Here is a 12,872-nt window from a genome sequence, read left to right as displayed (position 1 = left end):
AATAAAAATATCACAAAGCAGTTGAGCAAAACAGACCTGTTCTTAAGAGAGGAAAAAAAGGGCAACAAATGGTAGAAAAAGTAGGCAGCTGGTTTATGACAGGATGCTTGTAATAGTCTTGATATGAAACTGAGAGGTGTTAATCAAAGTTGATATTTTTATTTCTTTATTGAGACACATTAAAAAACCCAAGATCTAATCCAATTAAATTTGCATGACACTTCTTCATCTCATTGGGTAAGTGCTAAAGAAATTTCAGCTGTATATAAGACTTGTGATTTCCCTTTTACAATGCGAATGTTTTGCAAATAGAGATTCTGTCCTGCCTGCTACCAGAACAGTGTATTGGTTCTTTCACTGTGTTCACTTCACTTTTATGATTTTTTTTAAAAAGTTTTTTTTATTTTATAGACAAACATACATTTAAAACATCAGTAATTCCTTCCGTGTGACTTCTCGGTGTTTTCTTCCTGGCTCCATCCTTTGTTGTTTCTTCTTTCTTCACTCCAATTTAAACTATTACCATTTTTCCACCGATATATTGTTATCATTTTCTTAAATAATTATCCGTTGCTCATCTATATCTTTCTTCTAACCAATGATAAAATTTATCCCATATCTTAAAATATTCTGAATCCTCTCTTTCTTTAATCATCAAAGTTAATCTGTTCATTTCTGCACAGTCTAAAATTTTTCTAATAATTTCTCCTTCCAGGGTTATTTTCTCTGCTTTCCAATTTTGCGCAAAAACAATTCTTGCTGCTGTAATTACATGTATAATCAAATAAATATTTTCTCACTTTTGTGATTTTTATTGAACATTGTGGCTGAAGATTTCTGTGAAAACTAAAAGCTAGCCTTACTGGTGACCTGCACCAATCCAGAAGAAAGATATGATACACGTTATTTGAATTATGTATTGGAGATGTAAAAAAACATTTGCTTTTTCCAGTTGTGATCTGTGTGCTTATATTCCAAGGTAAATCCTGGAGTACTGGAAAAGATAAAAAGAAAAAGAAAGGTTAATATAATGAGAACTTAATGTAAAAAGGGACCATGTTGCACAAGTCTGGCCTCTAGTGTTCAGCAAAAGAATTGCATAGGAGCACACTTTGATGCAAATTATTTTCAGATATTTCAGTATAGCACAGTGGTTCTCAACCTTTATATTGCTGCGACCCCTTTAATACAATTCCCTATGATGTGGCGACCCCAACTATAAAATTATTTTTGTTTTGAATTTATCACGCCTGAAGCCGTATTGGCTAGCGATCTGAACTGCTTGCGATTGTCTTGAGGATGGAGGCATTAAAGCAGAGACTCCTCCCCTATTACGTTTATCGCGCCTGAAGCCAGATTAGGCTAGTGATTGGGAGTGATTGCAGTTGGCTTGAGAGGGAGACATCAGAGCAAAGATCTCTCTCTTTTTTAATTCATCACGCCTGAAGCCGAATTCGGCTAGCGATTTGAAGAGCCTGCAGCTGGCTTGTGGAGTCCAACCATTGGAGCGCGATTCTTCCACTCGCAAATATACTTCCCATATTTCCGATGGTCTAAGGCGACCCCTAGCAAATCGTCATTCGACCCCCAACGGGGTCCCAACCCACAGGTTGAGAACCGCTGGTATAGCAGAATAACATTGAAAGGATCCTTGAAGGTTTTCTAGTCCAACCCCTGCACAAGCAGATCTTATACTATTCCAGACAAGTAGCTGTCCAGTCTCTTCTCAAAAGCCTCCAATGATGGAGCACTCATAACTTCTGAAGGCAAGCCATTCCATTAGTAATTTTTCCCACTGCTGGAAATGTCTCCTTAGTTCCTAGGTTGCTCATGGTGCACCCTGGATAATGTAATAGCTTGAACTAAATGAACTAGCAACTGTTGGCAGCCAGACTACTCTGTAGATTTTCCTGGCTTTCAAGATACAGGGCAACAAAAATGAAAACAAAAAATTGACCTTTTCAGACCAAAATGACAAGAGAGATTGGGAATATCATTTGAATTTGCCAAATCAGGGTTCAACAGATCCAAGAGCCAATATGTTTCCAAGCTTTATTGAATAGTAACATAGACATGGCTAACCTTCAAGAAATGCACTTAGAAAATGAAGAACAGCAACTTAGAAGAGGCATGATTCATGGCTATGACCTATTGGGAGCTATCTGACGCTGAAGCTATAACATGGCTACACATGTTAGAAGGAATATAGAGAATGTCACATTGTCCGCTTCTGCAAACAACAATATACATGAAGTAATTTCCAAACTAAGTGATCTAATAATAGTGAACATCTATAAGCTATTTTCAACAGCATGGTCACAGATTGTCCTGAACATCAAGTCGCACCCAACAATCTATGCAGGTGACTTCAATAGCCATCATGTTGATTTCACCAGCTGATGTTGCAGCGAAATGGATATGGGATAGCAGTGCTCTGCGAAGCACCACAAAACCCAGCTGATACCTGCTTGCCAGGAGACCCTACAGGATCAAAGCCACACTAGAGGGGTGGTGAAGAAAGGAGGCATGCTTTGTAGATCGTGAGGAAGCATCAATTTCCTCGCTTGATCAAAACAAAACAAAAGACCTTTTGATCAGCAGCAGAGACGACAGCCATTTTGGCAAGTCCAAAGCTGTAACAACCGGGACAAGAAGATTATGAGCTGGAATGGTTCATGGACAGAGGATTGAAACTGGATGAGATGACTTTCAACTTCTATACTAGAGATCTAAACCCAAACAAAAGAATTTCTTTTGGAAAAAAGAAGACTCTCCAAAATGCTAAGAAAGTGACGAATTAACACAGAGAGAAAGATTATGACTCAAAAGTGAAACAAACTTTTAATGGGAGACTATGAAGCTTTAAAAAATAGAAAACCCAGACTGGAACTTGTGGTAGTATGAAAAGTGACTTAATTTGTGGATAACATTGTTTGATTATTGAAAGAAATCATATAAAGAAAAAGAAATCTTGAGTTTGTTTAATGCTGGAACCTTGAGCAGGAGGTGCCATCTACTGGTGAAAGAAGATATTATACTAGTACACGATGGGAAATGAACTTGATAAGTGAGGATTAACTGATTAACAAAGGAAATAGTGAAAGATAAACAACACCTGGAAGGCTTTCTATTTTGGTTCCATATTTACTGTTTTTTTGGCAGTTTGGAAGTATTGAGTGAGCCTTTTGAAGATTTTTAAGGCAAGGTGGATTATAATTTACAATAAACATCCTTGAATTGAACATTTGATTCTGTGGATTAAAGATATTTGGGGAATTTGGTGAACCAATCTGGATTATTAAAACAGATGGAACACTACAAGGTGAAAGGGAAAGAAGAGAGAAGAAAAATTAAACAAGATTTAAAAATTTGAAAGATCTAGAGGGTGCAAATTGGAAAATTTTAAGGACTATAAATTTAGGGGATTTTGAGGAACGGTTCTGGGACTGTGTAAATTTTATTAATATTGGCATTTTTGGAAAATTGGGATGTTGGAATCTTGGTGGAATATTGAGCAACCATTAGTACACTAAATTATTACAAAATGTTTCAACAGGAGAAGACAAATATGATTTATAAAGAAATATTATTGATGTTTCAATGTAATCAGGAAGATATGACAAGGAATCATAGGGAACTGATAGAATTTATGCAGGATACAGACGTGAGACTAGAAAACCTCCAGCAAATAATAATAAAAGATGAACAAAAAAAATCAGAAAATAGAGGAGAAAGCAGAAGGAGCTGAGGAAGGAATAGAGAAGATAAATCCAAAAATGATACAAGTGGATAAAGATATGGAAGAGATAGTAATAATTTTTAAAATGGAACAGACAGATTATCCTCTAAGAGTTCAAAACATAGAAGAGAATTAAGAGAAAGTTCTCTTTAAAATGCTGAAAGAACTACAACAAAATTTCAAATAAAATATAAGGTAACACCACTCACTATTGGCACATGGAACATACACATGCTTCAAGACAACCCCTCAGCAGATCGACCAGAAAGAACAGCCCTGGTCACCAGAGTGCCCACAAGATTTAACACTGATATTGAGGCCCTGTGTGAAATTCAGCCAACGAAGATCAGCTCACAGAAACAGGAGGCAGTTATACATTCTTGTGTGGACACAGCAGTGACGAACGCCATGAATCTGGAGTTGGCTTTACAGTTAAGAATCATCTTGTCTTCAAACTTGCCAGTTTTCCCAAGGGCGTGAATGACTGATTTATGACACTGCATCTCTCACTACCGAGAGGAAAACAAGCCACACGGATCAGCGCCAACCTGCCCACAATGATGAATCCGGATGAAGTAAAGGACAAATTTTATGAAGATCTCGATCCCCTACTCTCATCCATGAAGCACACTGACAGGCTGTTTCTACTTGATGATTTCAATGCGAGAGTAAGTTCCAATAACTCTGCCTGGGATGGCGTCATTGGAAAATGGAATTGGGAAATGTAATAGCAATGGCCTATTACTACTGAAGACATATGCAGCCCATGATCTGATCATCACCAATACCATCTTCTGCCTGCCCACTTGTAAAAAGATGTCCTCGATGCACCCATGTTCCAAGCACTGGCATCTTATTGATTATGTCATCATGCGGAGGAAAGACAGACAGGATGTAAGGGTTACCAAGGCCATGCTGGGTGCTGACTGTTGGACTGACGTCAGACTTATCATCTCCAAATTAAGCTTTCACATCAAGCCAAAGAGACGTCCGTAGAGAAACAAAGCTATGATGAAACAGATCAACATCAGTAAACTGAGGAACCCCAAAAACAGCAGCTTCATTAGCAGAAGATCTTGACAATCAACTTTCAGAGCTGCAATTAGAGGGAAATGCTGAGAAGGATTGGGAACAGTTCCGGGATACTGTACACTCTTCTGCAGTAAAGGATCTTAGACCCTTACACAGGAAACAGCAGGAATAGTTTGATGAAAATGATGGAGATCAAGGCCCTTCTTGCTGAAAAGCACCACCTTCACTGTGCTCATCAGAACAACCCGTCGTCAACAGCTAAGAAAAATGCCTTTGACAACACTCACAGGACCGTACAGAGCAAGCTTCGCAAGATGCAGGATTCCTAACTGAATGCCAAAGCAGATGAAATTCAGAGGTTTGCTGATAGAAACGATGCCAAATAGTTCTACAAAGCCCTCAGATCCTTGTACATACCTCAACCCTCAGGGAGCTCCCCTCTACTGGACTCGGATGGTACAACCTTCATTACTGAGAAGACTCTGATTCTACAGTGTTGGGCTGAGCACTTTCAAGCCTTACTAAACCGCCCATCTTCCATCAGCAATGAGGTGACTGACAGAATGCCCCAGGCAGATATCAACTACAGCCTGGATGCCCCACCATTGAAAACTGAAACACTACAGGTCATCAGCCACTGTCCAGTGGCAAGGCCCCAAGATCTGATGCAATCTCAGGGGACATCTATAAGGATGGTGGTGCAGTGCTTATTGACAAACTTACTCAGCTCTTCCGGTCCTTCTGGGGTCTATTCCTCAGGAACTGAAAGACATATCCATCGTACAACTCTACAAGAGGAAAGGGAATTAACAAGTCTGTGATAATCATAGAGGAATATTACTGCTTTCCATCGCAGGCAAGATCCTTGCACACATGTTGCTGGACCGCTTGACTGATCACCTGGAATAGGGTTTATTACCCAAGACACAGTGCAGTTTCCACAAAGAGCGTGATACTGTGGACATGATCTCTGCAGCCTGACAGCTCCAAGAGAAGTGTCAAGAGCAGAATTGTGAATTGTACACACCTTCATGGATCTCACCAAAGCTTTTGACACTGTCAGTCATGAAAGTCTGTAGCACATTATGTCAAAGTTTGGATGCCCTGATAGATTCATCCTGATAGCATGTCAGTTCCATAACGGCATTATGACTCGTGTTCTGTACGACAGAGAAGCTTCAGAGGCCTTTCCTGTCATAAATGGCATCAAGCAAGGGTGAGTGCTTGCACTGACCCTGTTCAGCATAATGTTTTTAACCATGCTGTCAGACGCCTTCCAGAAAAGTTCCTTGGGAGTCAGCCTGAGATACAGGACTGATAGGAGACTGTTCAACCTGCGAAGACTCCAGGCTGTCACCAAGATAAAGGAGACTGCTACGAGACCTCCTTTTTGCTGATGACTGTGCCCTGAATATTGGATCAGAGCAAGAAATACAAGCCAGCGTGGACAAATTCGCAGCAGCATGTGACAACTTCAGCGTTGTCACCCAGGCCCCCGGACTTGGCCTCCTGGAGGAGGATGAATCAGAGAGTGAGGAGGAGGAGCTGGCAAGGCCTGCTTCCCCTAGGCCCTCTTCCTCCCTGGCACTGCCCCAGGAGGAGGAGGAAGGGCTGGCAAGGCCTGTGTCCCCCGGGCCTTTTTCCGATTTGGCAATGCCCCAAGACCAATCTTGGCTCGATGCGAGACTGCGAAGACGTGATCGGCGTGCGCAGCAGAGGAAAAGGTGGGGCAGGCCCAGGGAATGCTAAGTCACGGAGTGACACCCACAGGGGATAAAAGCAGGAGGAGGAGCTTCGTGGCTCTTTGTGTTGGACAAAGCTGCGAATTCGTGGGCAATCTGTTTCATGGATGGAAGAATCTCTTTGTGAGTGACTTTTGCGTTATCTGTAATTTCCTGGTTATCTCAGTAACAGACTGTTACAGAGATTTTGGCAGGCGCGTGGGGAAACGTGGCCAGAACATTTCTGTGCCAAAAGGAATCCGGCCAAGTGTAAATAAACTGTTGGCAGAAGGCCTTTGACTGACTTTTTCTTGGGAGTGTTGTGGGGGGGAACAGAACATTCAGCCTCATCATCAACACAAAGACCGAAGAATTGTACCAGCCAGATCCTAATGCCCAACACCAAGAGCCCATCATCACAGTGAAGGGACTAAAGCTGCAAACCGTGGATCAATTTACATACCTAGGTAGCACCATCTCCCGTGCAGTGACAATTGACATTGAGGCAGGGGTGAAATCCAAAAATTTTCCCTGGCTTAATTGGTGAGTGTGGCTTGGTGGTCAGGTGACTGAATGGGCATGGTCAATAATAATAAATAATAAAAATAATAACATATACAAAACTTGGGAGGCACCGGTCTACCTTCTTTAAAAATAGAGGCCCCGGTCTACCAATTGCCTTTTATTGAGAGACACCAGTCTACCTTCTTTAAAAATAGAGGCCCCGGTCTACCAATTGCCTTTTATTGAGAGACAGTTGTCTATCTCTTTAAAAATAGAGGCCCCAGTCTACCAATTGCCTTTTATTGAGAGGCCCCGGTCTACCAATTGCCTTTTATTGAGAGGCCCCAGTCTACCAATTGCCTTTTACTGAAAGGCCCCAGTCTACCAAGTGCCTTTTTTGGCAGGCACCTGTTTACCTGCTTTTAAAAAAGAGGCACCGGTCTATTAGCTGCCTACAGCACTGATCAGCTGTAGTGCGGCCCTTTGAAGTGCCGCAGCAGTCATTTAAGGCGTTTGCAGCTATATCACCACCGAGTGCTTCAGGGCCAGAGAAGAGGAACAGCGAGGCGTGGGCAGTTGTGGGGGGCAGGGATTTTTGCTACCAGTTCTCCGAACTACCTGCCCCCATTGCTACCGGATCGCACGATCCGGTCCAAAACGGGAGCATTTCACCCCTGCATTGAGGTCAACTGCAGAATGATCAAGGCAAGCTCTGCATTTGGCAGACTGCTGACCAATGTGTGGGACTGCTGTGGAATAAGCCTTGCTACAAAGTCTACCGAACATTAGTGCTAACTACCGTGATTTATGCCAGTGAGACTTGGACTGCATACAGGGGGCACACTAGGCAATTGAACCACTTCCACATGACCTGCCTCTGCAGTCTTCTGAGGATCCAGTGGCAGGACAAGGTGCCAGACACAGAAATCCTCTCCAGAGCAGGCCTGCCATCAATTTACATCCTGATTAAAGCCCAGGCACACTGGGCAGGCCCTGTTGCAAGAATGCCAGACCACAGCATCCCCAAATAGCTTCTCTATGGTGAGCTGTCTCAAGGAAAGCATCTATGGGGAAAAGCTAGGGGGAAGGAGGAGGAGGAAGAGGAGGGGGGGATGATGATGATGGTTTCAGTCTAAAATTCCATTGAAGAAAGAGTATGTCTAGGAGCAAAAGTAGGACTAAATTCACAAACATATCATCACTCATTAACAGTACACTGCTAAATGAACTTCATAAAACTATCTTGTAAAAGTATTCCATTCACACTTAAAATACATGATTCACACTTCACTGATGACAGTCATTTTTCTATAATTAGCTTTCCCAGTAAAGTAGTAACATATTAAATGGTAGAACTAGCAATCAGTACTTCCATAATGTTCCAATATGATTCACAATATGTTTGAATACTTCTGAGTTTCACAAAGCTCTATGATGGTTAACAAAAAACTTTGCATACAGAATTGTGGGAAACTTCCCCCCTTCCAGAAGAATGAAATACTTTGAGGAATATTTTAAAAGGCAGAATATTATATTTCCTTAAATGAGAAATGGAGAAACATGTTTTTAGAGGCGGAAAGCAGCCCCAGTCTCCCTGCCCCCCCAAGCAGAAACTGAGGAGGCAGCTTTTAGAAATGCAATAACACTTATATATCAGTTCACAGGGCTTTACAGCACTCTGAGCAGTTTGCAATGCCAGCATATTGCACCCCAACAATCTGAATACTCATTTTGCCAACCTCAGAAGGGGTCAGCAAAATGAGTATTCAGATTGTTGGGGTGCAATATGCTGACATTGTGTCAGTATTCAGATTGTTATTTATATTCAGATTGTTGGGGTGCAATATGCTGACATTCTGAGGGAGATGGAGGGCTGAGTCAACCTTGAGCCAGTCAGGATTGAACGGCAGGCTGTGGGCCGAGTTTGCTTGCAATACTGCATTCTAATCACTATGCCACCAGGCTCTTTCCTACAACTTCCAAACTCCTAGGAAAAATTCAATATGTATGAAGGCCAACATCAGCTAAAGAACTGACATATGTGATTTCATATGTTGTATATAATAATCATAATTCTTTACCCACTCACTCCCACTAGTTTCAAAGTTGCAATATATCATGAAGGGAGAGCCACAGCCCTCCCAAGTTCCATTTTCACTGGCAGAGGGTTGCAGGAAGTCATCACACCCGAAAACAGAACGCAGGAGCCCATTTTCGCTGGCAGAACATTCGGGCCACAACAAGCGCCCTGACATGCGTTATGTTGAGCTGGCCACACCCACCCTGGCCACACCCATGCCCAAGATCAAACACAATCCTGATGCGGCCCCCAATGAAATCAAGTTTCACACCCCTGGTCTAAATTTAAAGTGGTACAAGTAGCATGTTAAAATATTATATAGAAAGCATTTTAAAAGGACAAGGCATGTTTTGAAGTGCTTCAAGGACATTCCTCACCTGGTTATACTTCTATATATCTTCATAGTCATCGGGGAGACAGATATCATACCCAAGCACTGGTAGCCAGGGACAGATTTTGAAGCAGCCATGTGTCAGCCCTTCAAGGTCGATGAGTCTAGGAAACCAGTGCCAAGCAAGTCAGTGCTACTTATACTGTAAAATACTGTACAGCAATGACAGATCTAGCAAATCTGCATGCACTTTCCCCTTCCCTTCCTCCCTCTCTCCCTCCCTTTTTCTTTGTGTGAAACCAAGTCATGCAGACACACCTGCATGAATTCAGATAAAATAATAACTATAGGGAAGGATTGTATGTTTATGTGCAGGAAATCTCAAATCAAAATGGGATCAACATAATATTGCAGACTAACAATTGAGGAAAACTGTTCACCACAAAGTTTTACATCTTTGCTTAACTAAAGTCAAGGACACTTGCCTTTTAGCAGTATTATTCGATTGAATTTTTATCATGTCCAGATTTCAGATGGTGAAGATTGTGTCACCAAATTACTTCGTGCCCTTCTGGTATACAAAGAACTCAGCCCTGTATTGGTTTACGTTGACATTTAACAACACAAAAGACCATCCTTGGTGTAAGCCCTCACCAGCTACAAAGCATGCAAGGATTACCTCCATTGCTTGCTAAGGGAAATTGCTTCAGCTGAGTCTTCCAATGGGGACCCTTGTTTCTTCCTCTAGAGATGTTGATATCACAACAAATACAGGGCGTGCTTCCTTTGCCTAGAGGCAATATAGTCTCTTCTCCATTTATTACCATACTCAGCAACACTGCACACCATGTGCAATAGAAGTCTGTAAAGGCATGTTTTTAAATTCTCAGAAGCCATCAGTGGGAAATGAACTGTGACCATATAAGGAGTGGGGTGACGGATGAGGGATGTTTATCTCTAAGAAAAAAAGAAGCGTTGGAGGAAAGACTTGGAAAAAAACAAAAACCCTAACATAAGGCTAGGCACTAGTGGACTGCTGCCTAAGAAGCTGGAAAGAATGCAGAGTCCTTAACTGTGAGTTACTTTCAGCAGAGTATGTGGGAGAACAAAGGGGGTTGTGCTGTGCTGCTTCTTTGTGTTCAAGCAGAATTCGGGAGTTACCCCAGTTTGATGATGACCCTATCAAAACAAATGTCTCCCTGAATGACTTTATTCACAAGGGCAGAAGGAGTTCCTAAAAAGGGAGAGTGAAAGGTCACCAGCCTACATGTTCTCCACATGGAGACTTAGTTTTGAATGCTGGCCCTAGTGAGCCAGCATGGGTTGCAATTTATGGTTGTTTTTAATTAACTGAGGAATTTATTGTGGTTCTTCTTCTAGTGTGTAATTTGCTACAGGACCGGGTGTAATAAAACATCCTATCCCTTGGGGGTCCCTACAGTGTCTTGGGCCTCCTTCTCTATCTTCCACTTCCATTCAATGATCCTTCATATACCTTTGAAGATCTACAGGGCCCAGAAGATTGGGGTACAGAAGGAGGGCAGGTTGCTGCATCGCCGGGCCAGGTGGCAGAATTTAACAAGTTGTCATCTTTTTCTGAGATGCTGACTAAGCTCTTGGGTTTTCCTTTTTTCACTAGTTGCTAGCCTTTCATAACCCAGCATTAGCAACATATCATAGCTAACACTGGGGGAAGAAAGGCTAACACTAGCAATGAGAAATTCTCATAGTTTTCCTTCCCTGTATAGTTGCTAGCCTTCCCTCCCCCAGCATTAGCAACCATACGCTAAATGTTAATGCCGGGGGAAGGAAAGAGAAAACCTCTTGGCTTTACTTTCCTTGGTAGCCCTAGCACTGTGGATCAGGAATTGCACAGTGGGATGCTACACAGGTTGGGAAAAGTGCTTGGTTGAGAACAAGTTATGCCATGTAGGGAAGGCAGGGCGTGGAGAATAGGTGGATGATGTGGATCAAGAAATGTGTGTGAGGGGGCTTGAAGCTGTGTGAGAGGTGCTGTGGTGGTCAGGAGGGTTATGTGAGGTTATATGATGCCTGGCCAGTGCTTGGGAGTATGTGAGTGGTGCTGTGCAGGTCAGGTACATTGTGTGTGTGTGTGTGGGTGGTATGGGCCAGGAAGAGTGCATGGGAGTATGCAAGAGGCCAAATGGGTCAGGGAAGGCACACAAGAGTTGGTGAAGATTGGTAATGGTGCCTGGGGATGTGCAAGAAATGTCACATGGGTCAGGGAAGGCACTCATAAGGCAGCACAAATTGGGGGAGGATATGGGTGGGGGAAGAACAGCATGGATCAAAAAATATATGTTAGGATTCCTTCTTCTCTATTCCCACCCTCCTTTCCTTTCCTCCCACTTCCTTTCCCTTTCCAGCTGGCATGTAAGTAGCTAATGCTGGATGAGGGGAGGAGCAAGGGATTGCAAGATTGGCTGGGAAATTGTCATGGAATGTTGAAAATGAAGCTCACATGACATAGCAGCAGGGCAGAAGCAGCCAGTAGTATTTAAGCAGTCACAACTTTCCAAAACATTATTCCCTCAGGGCTCATGAATCTGGATTTTGGTCAGAATCTGAGTTAACCTATTGGAAGTATTTTTGTTTAAAAATGGTTGCTCTATGGTGTAGTGTTTTGCTTAGTTAAAGATCATGACATGAGAGTTTTAGTGGTATATAGTTCACAATAAAGTGCAAATTATCCTCAGGTTACAATAGCAATCAGAACTAAGTGATTGTTGGAATTTTTCTGCCTGGCAGGCAGTGGTGGGATTCAAGTAATTTAACAACTGGTTCTCTTCCCTAATGATTTCTTCCAACAAGCAGTTTGCCAAACTGCTCAGACAGTTAACAACTGATTCTCCCAAAGTGATGCAAACTGGCTGAATCCCACTACTGTTGGCAGGGAAGTGGAATCAAGTGAGCAATTAGTCTTGAATCGTTGCGCAGTCATAAAAGATCCAGAACTGATTCCTCCCCATCCCAAAGCTTCATGGAATCTTATCCATCTGTTCCCAAAGGGAAGATAAACAATCTGGAAGATTTCTGTATTATAGGCAAAATACAATAAAATAGTTTGCTTGAACTTTATACATGTGGATCTGGTCGCTTGTGCCTGACAATGATATAGTCATTAATAGAATAGAATAGAATTCTTTATTGGCCAAGTGTGATTGGATACACAAGGAATTTGTCTTGGTGCATATGCTCTCAGTGTACATAAAAGATACATTTGTCAAGAAATATAATGTACAACACTCAATGATAGTCATAGGGTACAAACAATCAATCAAATCATATTAGGAAACAGTTAATATAAATCGTAAGGATACCAGCAACAAGGTTACAGTCATACAGTTATAAGTGGGAGGAGATGGGTGATAGGAACAATGAGAAGATTAATAGTAGTGCACATTAGTAAATAGTTTGATGGTGCTGAGGGAATTGTTAAGCAAA

The sequence above is a fragment of the Ahaetulla prasina genome, chromosome 4 (genome assembly GCF_028640845.1).
Source record: "Ahaetulla prasina isolate Xishuangbanna chromosome 4, ASM2864084v1, whole genome shotgun sequence".
NCBI classification, from domain to species: Eukaryota; Metazoa; Chordata; class Lepidosauria; order Squamata; family Colubridae; genus Ahaetulla; species Ahaetulla prasina.
Note: the sequence above shows the minus strand (reverse complement) of the source record.